Raw genomic sequence first — 8,337 nt, forward strand, 5'->3', positions numbered from 1 at the left:
TTTACCTGGTGCCCGAGTGTCAACCAGGACCTGCTTCCCGAGGAGCGGCCCCCTCCTCGGGGCCACATTATGGACAGCAGCCCTCCCCGCATTGGCACCCCTGGCTGGCGTCTGGGTTGGAATCTGCACATACCCACACTGACACACACACTCACATTCACACCCACACGCAGCCTCACACACATACACAGGTACACTCACACGCAAGCACACGCACTCAACCACTGTCACACTCACACATGCACAGCCATGTGGATACACATGCACACACACTCACATGTGCACACAACCACTCACATGCATGCCCACATACATGCACACGTCTTACCTTTATAACTTGCTTTTTCAGGGTGGGGAGCGGTTCGACGTTGAATTCCGCCTGCAGAGTGTGTGAGTTGCGGGTTGCGGGGGTCAGGGGAGTTGGGGGTTGCGAGGTAGGGAGAGGGGCTCTGGGTCAAATCTCTCCCTTCTGGAAGGAGAGAGCCTCGTGCGCTCAGGGCTGGTGTCCTTCCCCGGGGACCCTCTGTGGTTGGAAGGACTGCCTAGGCTTCGTTGGGGGCAAGAACCTGACCCCCGCTCATGGCTTTTCCCAGGACAGACTGTGCGGAGCAGCTCACCAGCAACGGTGTCCTAGTGGTGAGTCAGATCATTGTAGTGATTGATTCAGGATCATAGTAGTGATTCGGGATCACAGTGGTGATTTGGGAAGGTAATGGTGACTTAGGATCATGGTACTAATTCGGGATCATGGTAGTGCTTTGTGATCATAGTAGTGCTGTGTAATCATAGTAGTGTTGGGATCATAGTAGTGATTTGGGATCATAGTAGTGCTTTGGGGTCATAGTAGTGCTTTGTGATCATAGTAGTGCTTTGTGATCATAGTAGTGATTTGGGATCATAGTAGTGCTTTGTGATCATAGTAGTGCTTTGGGATCATAGTAGTGATTTGGGATCATAGTAGTGATTTGGGATCATAGTAGTGATTTGGGATTGTAGTGGTGAGTGACACACCCTCCCTCACGCCATCTGCTCACCTGCCCTCCTGGCTGCAAGTCTGTCTGGACCAGGAAAGAGCAATGTGGGAGGAGCTATGATTTCCAGAGGACATGGGACTGAGGAGCAGGAACCGCGGGCTGCAGGGGAAAGGGTAGTGGTGAGGTATCCTTGCGTGGGAGGGGCGGCATATGAATCTTCTCTTCCCAACACAGGCCCGTGAGCTTTCCCGCTTGCATGTGCGGCTGGAGGAGGCTGGGGACCAGAAGGGTGAGTCTCCCAGGTCACCAGGACAGCCCTGGCCCTCAGCCTATGTCTTCCCCCTTCCACAGCTGCCCATCCTGGAAGAAGCTGCCAGCCACCTTTAGCCTCCGAAGGCTAGGGGCTGGGGGTGAAACTGCCCGGGCTTACCAGGACCTGGTCTTTTCCCATGACCCTGCTCCGAGGGGGCTGGGCTGGGGGTAACTCCTCCCAGCCTCTGCCAGCCACAGGGGCGGGAGATACCTCACGGGCAGGGAACCCCCTCCCACCCCTACCTCGGTTCCTTTCTCCAGAGTCAAAGGGAAAAGTTCAGCTTGTGGTCCCCAGGTCCTACGAGGGATCTCAGGAGGCCACCGTAGGCAGCGACTCCTTCCGTTTCCACTTCCCCACCTGCTGGGAGCAGGAGCTGAGTATCCACCTGCAGGTAGGGTCCCCCCCCCACTGACCCCCTGGACTTCAGGCCCACAGGGCCGGGTGGTACCCCTGCTCTGAGACTCGGGTAAGTGTACAGTTTTGGTCCCCTTGCAGAACGCCCCCCAGGAGCAACTGAAGGTGCCACTCAGGGCCCTGCCATCAGACCAGCTCGTGAGGCTGGTCTTCCCTACGTCCCAGGTACTCTTCACTCAGAGGAAGAGACCTTGATGTGGGGGTGGGACAGGGCCTCAGGCCAGTGCGGGGGTGGGGGCAGGGGGTGACTCCTTCTCTCCCTTTTCTTTTGGGCCAAGCCCCTGGGCTGGGCTGTGGGGGTGCATCCCTGTGGAGATGGCTGGTACATCCCAGGGCCGGAGTTGGGGTGGAGGTGCCAGCCCTTCTGAGTGGTGTTTTGCTGGTTTGCAGGAGCCTCTGATGAAGGTGGAGCTGAGAAAAGAAGACATGTGAGAGGCTGGGCTGGGGGAGAGCAGCCGGTGGAGGGAGGGCACTACGTGCAGCTGGGTGGCCTGGAGGACCGGAAGCCAGCGGGTGGCTGCAGCAGGGAGCTCCCAGTCTTGGGAAGGTGCTCAGAGCAGAGAGGGTCCTTCCTCAGCCTTGTAGTCTGCGTGTGGCCTCACTGGGTGGGAGAGAGGTGGGGGCTGAGGAGAGTAACACGCCTGGTTTGAGGAGCACAAAGACCAGAAGGAAGCAACCTTTTGGATGGAAGCAACGTAGCTGGGCCTTCAAGAACTTTTGCTGGCCCTCGGTGTCTAGGAGCATAAGCAGCCCCAACTTAAAGACCTTTGTTCCTTCTCAGCCTCCGTGCCCCCTCCCCAGTGTAGCCCTGGTCCAGCGTTGCAGGGGAGGGAGAAGCTGAGACTCAGGGCCGTTTTGGCCACAGGGACACCCTCATCTGCCGGCTGGCCTTGCTGTCATGCCGGGCGTGTTGGTGTGGCTCTGGGCCCACCATCCCCCCCTCACTCTCCAAGCTTCAGCACACAGCCTGAAGGGAGAGAAGAGATGGACGTGGATCTTGCAGGGAGATGGGCCCAGTGTCCTCTTTTCTGATGAGGATGAGCACTGCCTCACTGTCCGTCCATCCCCCCACCCCACCCCCAGACCAGGGGAGCTGGCCGTGCGCCTGGGCTTCGAGATGTGTGCTGAGGAGCAGGCCTTCCTGAGCAGGAGGAAGCAGGTGGTGGCCAAGGCCCTGCAGCAGGCCCTGCAGCTGGAGGGAGACCTGCAGGAGGACGAGGTCTGTCGGGCTGGGCAGGAGTGTGGGGGTCTCAGGCCGAGGGTTGAGCTGAGTGGGCCTCCACACTCCATTGCCCGACCAGGGTTGGTTGTAAGGCGGACTTGTGTTTGCCTCTCGTCTGCCCACCTACCCCCCTTGTACTTCCCGGAGCTTTCTTGATGTTATCTTGGGCCCGATGCGGCTGAGCAGTGTCAGAACCACGGGCCCCACCAGGGGTAGCCACCCTTCTCTGGGCGTTGGCCCTTGTCCTGGAGCTGCTTTTAAGACTGGGCCTCTCAGACAACTCGGTGGACATCTGGCCAGGCCTCTCTTCTGGTTGGGCTGGCTCCTAAGGAAATGAGCTCCTTGCAAAGGGAGAGGGGCGCTGATTTGGGGGTCTTGAGGTGAGCCTGCGTCTTTTAAGAAGTGACCGCCGTACTCCCCAGGCTGGGGATGGGGAGATAAGGCCTGTGGCCTGTACGCTCCCTGGAGTTTTCAAAACCCGAAAGGACCCACCCTGCTGAAGGAGGTTATCCTGACATGACTCTCCTCAGCTGCTCTGACTCAGACCCGCTCCATGGGTCCCCACCAGACTCTGACCTACGCTAACTTGGTGGTGGGGCCAGGGGCAGGGGACTGAGTGGCCACTTGACTTGCTGTGTTCTCCTCCTGTGGTTTTTACTGCCCGGCGCACCCTGACCTCCCCTCCACCAACTGGAAGTCCCCGCAGGGCCTCCCTTGAGCCCAGCTGTACTCTGCCCTTCCAGGTCCCAGTGGTGGCAATCATGGCTACTGGTGGAGGGGTCCGGGCAATGACTTCCCTGTATGGGCACCTGACCGGCCTCAGGGAGCTGGGCCTCTTGGACTGCTTCTTCTACATCACAGGGGCCTCGGGTTCCACTTGGTGAGCAGGCTGAGTGTGGGATCTGGGGGTGAGTGGGCAGAGGCAGGGGTGCCTGTGGTAAGGCTTCTCCAGTGCCCCCTTGGCCTCCATGACTAGATTGGAAGGTCTGCGAGGAGGCAGGTGGCAGGTGCGATATGCCCAAGGTGCCCCATGGGCTTCGGCTGTCTCCATGGAGCTGGAAGGCACCTGCGGGCTGCTGCCCTGGGAGAGAAGGTCCGAAGGGGTGTGAGGTCTCGGGGGACTCTTAGAGGTACCTGTCTGCCCCCGACCTCTGGCTTTGCCTAGGACCTTAGAAAACCTCTACAAGGATCCAGAGTGGTTGCAGAAGGACCTGGAGGGCGCCACCGTACTGCTGAAGACGCAGGTGACCAAGAACAAGCTGGGCATGTTAGCTCCCAGCCAGCTGCAATGGTACGACCAGGAGCTGGAGGAGCGCGCTCACCTGGGACACCCGGCCTGCTTCAAGAACCTCTGGGCCCTCATCAATGAGGCCATGCGACATGATTGGGTACAGAAGGGCGGCCCACGGGGAAGGGCCTAGACCTGGAGGCAGCCCTGCTGGGTAGCAGGGCGAGGGGAGATCTCCAGAGACCAGGCAGCAATGGTTTTACACGGAGGTATCTCCCTACAGCCTGATGACCACAAGCTCTCGGAGCAGCGACAGGCTCTGAGGCACGGCCAGAAACCTCTCGCCATGTACTATGCCCTCAACACTAAGGGGCACGGCCTGTCCACCTTCGAATTTGGAGGCAGGTCGAGGCAGCTGGTTGAGGCCCCGGGCGGCCAGGGGTCGGGGAAGGGGTGGTTGGGATGGTGTGGGGAGGCAGTTTTTCATGCCCTTCTCCTTACACTCTGGTCCGGGACCCGAGTGAATCCAGACACCCATGACCCCAGAGTCACTTGGACTGGAGGGGAGTCGCCCCGTCCTTTGTGGCTGCCCTGCGTGGGTTCGGGTGGGCAGGAGGGTGGTGGCCAACAGCGGTCCCTTCCCACCGCAGAGTGGTGTGATTTCTCCCCCTACGAGCTCGGTTTCTCCAAGTAAGGTGCCTTCATCCCCTCCGAGCTCTTCGGCTCCGAGTTCTTCATGGGGCGGCTGATGAAGAGGATGCCTGAGTCCCGCATCTGCTTCCTGGAAGGTGAGGGGGTCTTGGAGAGAGAATGGGGGAGGGGAGGATGTTTCTGGGGGAGCCCCATCACTGAGGCGGGCAGCAGGGAAGGGTCAGGCTGTGACAGGAATGGGGGCTCTCGTCCGCTTGTATCTGCGCTCCCAGGTATCTGGACCAACCTATATGCAGCCAGCCTCCAAGACAGCTAATACTGGTCCTCGGAGCCCAGTCCGTTCTGGGATCGCTGGGCTCAGACCCTGACCAGCTTGGGTAGGTGCCCAGGCTCCGGGGCTGGTGCTGGAGGTGGGCATGTGACTCCCAGCTCTGTGTGTGTGGAGGTGGGGGCACTGGTCTCAGCTCTTTCCCTCTCCGGGGTCACTGCCCTCAGACTGGGCTAGCACCCACGCCCCACTCCCTGGCTGTGCAGACAAGGAGCAGGTCCCAGTGCTGAAGATGGAAGTGCCACCCAGCCTGGCTGGGAGGATCAGGGAGTTGTTCTCTGGCCTCCTGACGTGGCGCCCGCTTGCCCAGGCCACCCACAACTTTCTGCGTGGTCTCCAGTTCCACAAAGACTATTTCCAGCACCCTCACTTCTCCTCCTGGAAAGGTAGCTTCTCCCACCGGGGTCCAGCCCCCTGATGTCTTCCCAGAGCTGTGGGCCTTGGCTCCAGGCCCCTCCTGGGCCCCTCACCTCACCCCTTTGCTCCAGGCCTTCCATGTGTGGCACCACGGGATGTGGGGAGTAGAGTTTCCTGCCTTCTCCTTCAGCTTGGGCTGGAGGTTGCTTCAGGGCTGGGGCCAGGTGGGTGGGGCCTGAGGGCGGAGTCTTTTTCCAGGAGCAGCCAGTGACTGCCACTGACCAGGGGAGCAAGCGTGGTGTCCTCAGCACCCGTGCTCAAGGCTGCCCTCCCACCCTGCCCACCTCTCCAGACACCAAACTGGATGGACACCCTAACCAGCTTACCCCTGGGGAGCCCTGCCTGTGCCTGCTGGACGTGGGCTACTTTGTCAACACCAGCTGCCCACCCCTCCTGCAGCCCACCCGGGACATGGACCTCATCCTGTCACTGGACTACAATTTAAATGCCGCCTTTCTGGTGGAGGAGCTGATGAGTGGCACCCGAGGATGCTAGGGCGGCTTCACAGTGTGTGCCTTGCTGGCTTCCTCCCAACCCTACGAGATAGGGACCCACATGCTATGGGCTGAGCAGCAACACTCCTCTGTGTAAAAAGAAAGAGCTTTAGATCAATAAATCATTTTAGATCAGCAAGGCATCCCAGCCCAGTGCGATTCAAGACCATGCTAGTCAGAACCTTCCTCAGCCTCTGTGTAGCTGCAGGCAGATAATGTCCAGGCTGGCGTGAACACGGCCGAGTCGGCAGCTCTCCAGGCTGGTGGCCCCATGGGGCCGTCCCTGGAGACAGAATCCCAGCGAGGAGGAAGAGGCTCATAGCATCTCTCCTTCCTTCCAAGGAGGGATCACCAGGCTTCCACCTGAGTGACAGGTGGGACTCCACCCCTGCACTTTCACGCAGGTCCAAGTGGACATAATATCTAACCACCACACCATGTCAAAAGAACCAAACCAGGATCCCCACCATGGAGTCCATGCTGACTCACCGGGTCCCCCTTGGTGTGTTTCCGAGATCGAAATGCTTACGGGAGTAAAAATGCCCACGGAGCAGTTTGTCACAGGAAACCAGCCTCTAACAACCAATGGGTCAGTAGACACAATTGTATGGCGATAAAATAGTAAAGGTCTAGTAAAGTCATAGAGGCTAGGAGAGATAGGGGAGCGAGAGTACAATAAAGGAGTCAGGCACGTTTTATGATAGCATGCTCACCTCAGCTCCTCTTGATGGACCACGTGGAAGTGGGGGAAGAGAGAGGAGCTGTATTATCTTGGGGTAGTTACAGGTAGCCTTAAGACATGCATATTCAGTAGTTACATACGCCACAAGGTGGGTGGGATCAACAGTAACGTCCTGAGCTCACAAGTGAGGAAGCCTAACAGCTGCATTGGGGGAAGCTGAGAGGGGGGCTGGGCGACAGCAGGAAGAGAGAGCCAGAGGATGTCTGCCTCTGTAGGGAGATCAGACCAGCCATGTGCTCACTTGAAGGCAGCATGGCTGTTAAGGGAGAGTCTGTGGCTACCAACGTGGAGGCACAAGTTCAGGAACGTGGTGCTCGGCCCTCTATCCATGGAACAGCGGGTGGTTTCCCAGTGCTGACCCTGCAGAACCTCGTCCAGCACATAACTGCTTCACCACCAGTGCTCCCTGTGAAAAGAACTGGGGTTTCATTCACGCTCCTTCAGGGGGCATTCTCCGCAATGGGGAGATGATGTGATGGTGAATCTGGTTGGCTGCACCTGCACCCCAGCTGGTTGCAGACCGTCGACACCCCAGCGTTTAGTTTCTGTGTTAATTTAGTGAGAGGTGTGTGCCCTTCATGGCTGGCCTCAGCGATGGCTACAGTCCGTTTGGTGGAGCTCTGAGGGGCTGCGGCACGGCTGTCCACTCCGACTGATGCTTGGTCCTGTGTGACGTCAGTGTCCAGGACCAAGGGAGCCCGAGGCTAGCCCTCTCCTGCCCTCTGTGCCCCTGCAGCAGCTGCAGCTGGTGGGCCGCATGTGCCAAGAGCAGGGCATCCCGTTCCCGCCCATCTCTCCCAGCCCCGAGGAGGAGCGCCAGCCTCGAGAGTGCCACAAGTTCTCCGACCCCGGCCGGCCTGAGGCCCCAATCATTCTGCACTTCCCCCTGGTCAACGACTCCTTCCGGGACCACTCAGCCCCTGGTGAGCCAGCTCGCCGCCACCCCCTTCCTGGTGTCCCAGCTTCCCCGACCCAGCAGACCCGCCCTCCACCCCAGCACCCTGCCCCTCCATGCCCAAGATGTGTTCTCTCTGCACAGGGGTCCCTAGGACGCCTGAGGAGCAGGAGGCCGGCCGGGTGAACCTGTCTCCGTCTGACTCCCCCTACCACTACTCGAAAGTGACCTATAGCCAGGAGGACTTGGACAAGCTTCTGGGCCTGGCCCACTACAACATCTGCAACAACCAGGAGCCGCTGATGGCTGCCCTGCGCGAGGCCGTGCGGAGGAGGAGGCAGCGCTGACAGCCCGCCCCAAGTGACGCCATGGAGGGACAGCGCTGCAGCTCTGCCCCGCCATGCCTCAGCCTCAGAGAGCCATCCACCAGTGTTCTGGGGCCTCGGAGGGCCTGGTTGGCCCCTGCGGCACCCTTCCTAGCCTTGGGTGTATGCCCTGGTACCCCAGACGGGGCAGGAGCTGACAGCACCTCAGAGGGCCATCTGCACTGTGAACCGAAGCTGTGACTGCGGGCTTGCCACAGCTCAGCAGCTGCTCTGGTCCTGGGCCCTGGGCCCTGGAGCAGGCCACAGTGGGCCTCTTCTCCAAGCACCGGGAGA

General features: G+C 59.8%; 1 pseudogene; it reads left to right on the forward strand.

The window, feature by feature from the left end:
• Positions 1-8,250, forward strand: part of LOC142435733 (cytosolic phospholipase A2 beta-like) — a 33,097-nt pseudogene extending 24,847 nt beyond the window's left edge.
• The last annotated feature ends 87 nt before the right edge of the window (positions 8,251-8,337 follow it).

The sequence above is a fragment of the Tenrec ecaudatus genome, assembly GCF_050624435.1.
Source record: "Tenrec ecaudatus isolate mTenEca1 chromosome 1 unlocalized genomic scaffold, mTenEca1.hap1 SUPER_1_unloc_13, whole genome shotgun sequence".
NCBI lineage: Eukaryota > Metazoa > Chordata > Mammalia > Afrosoricida > Tenrecidae > Tenrec > Tenrec ecaudatus.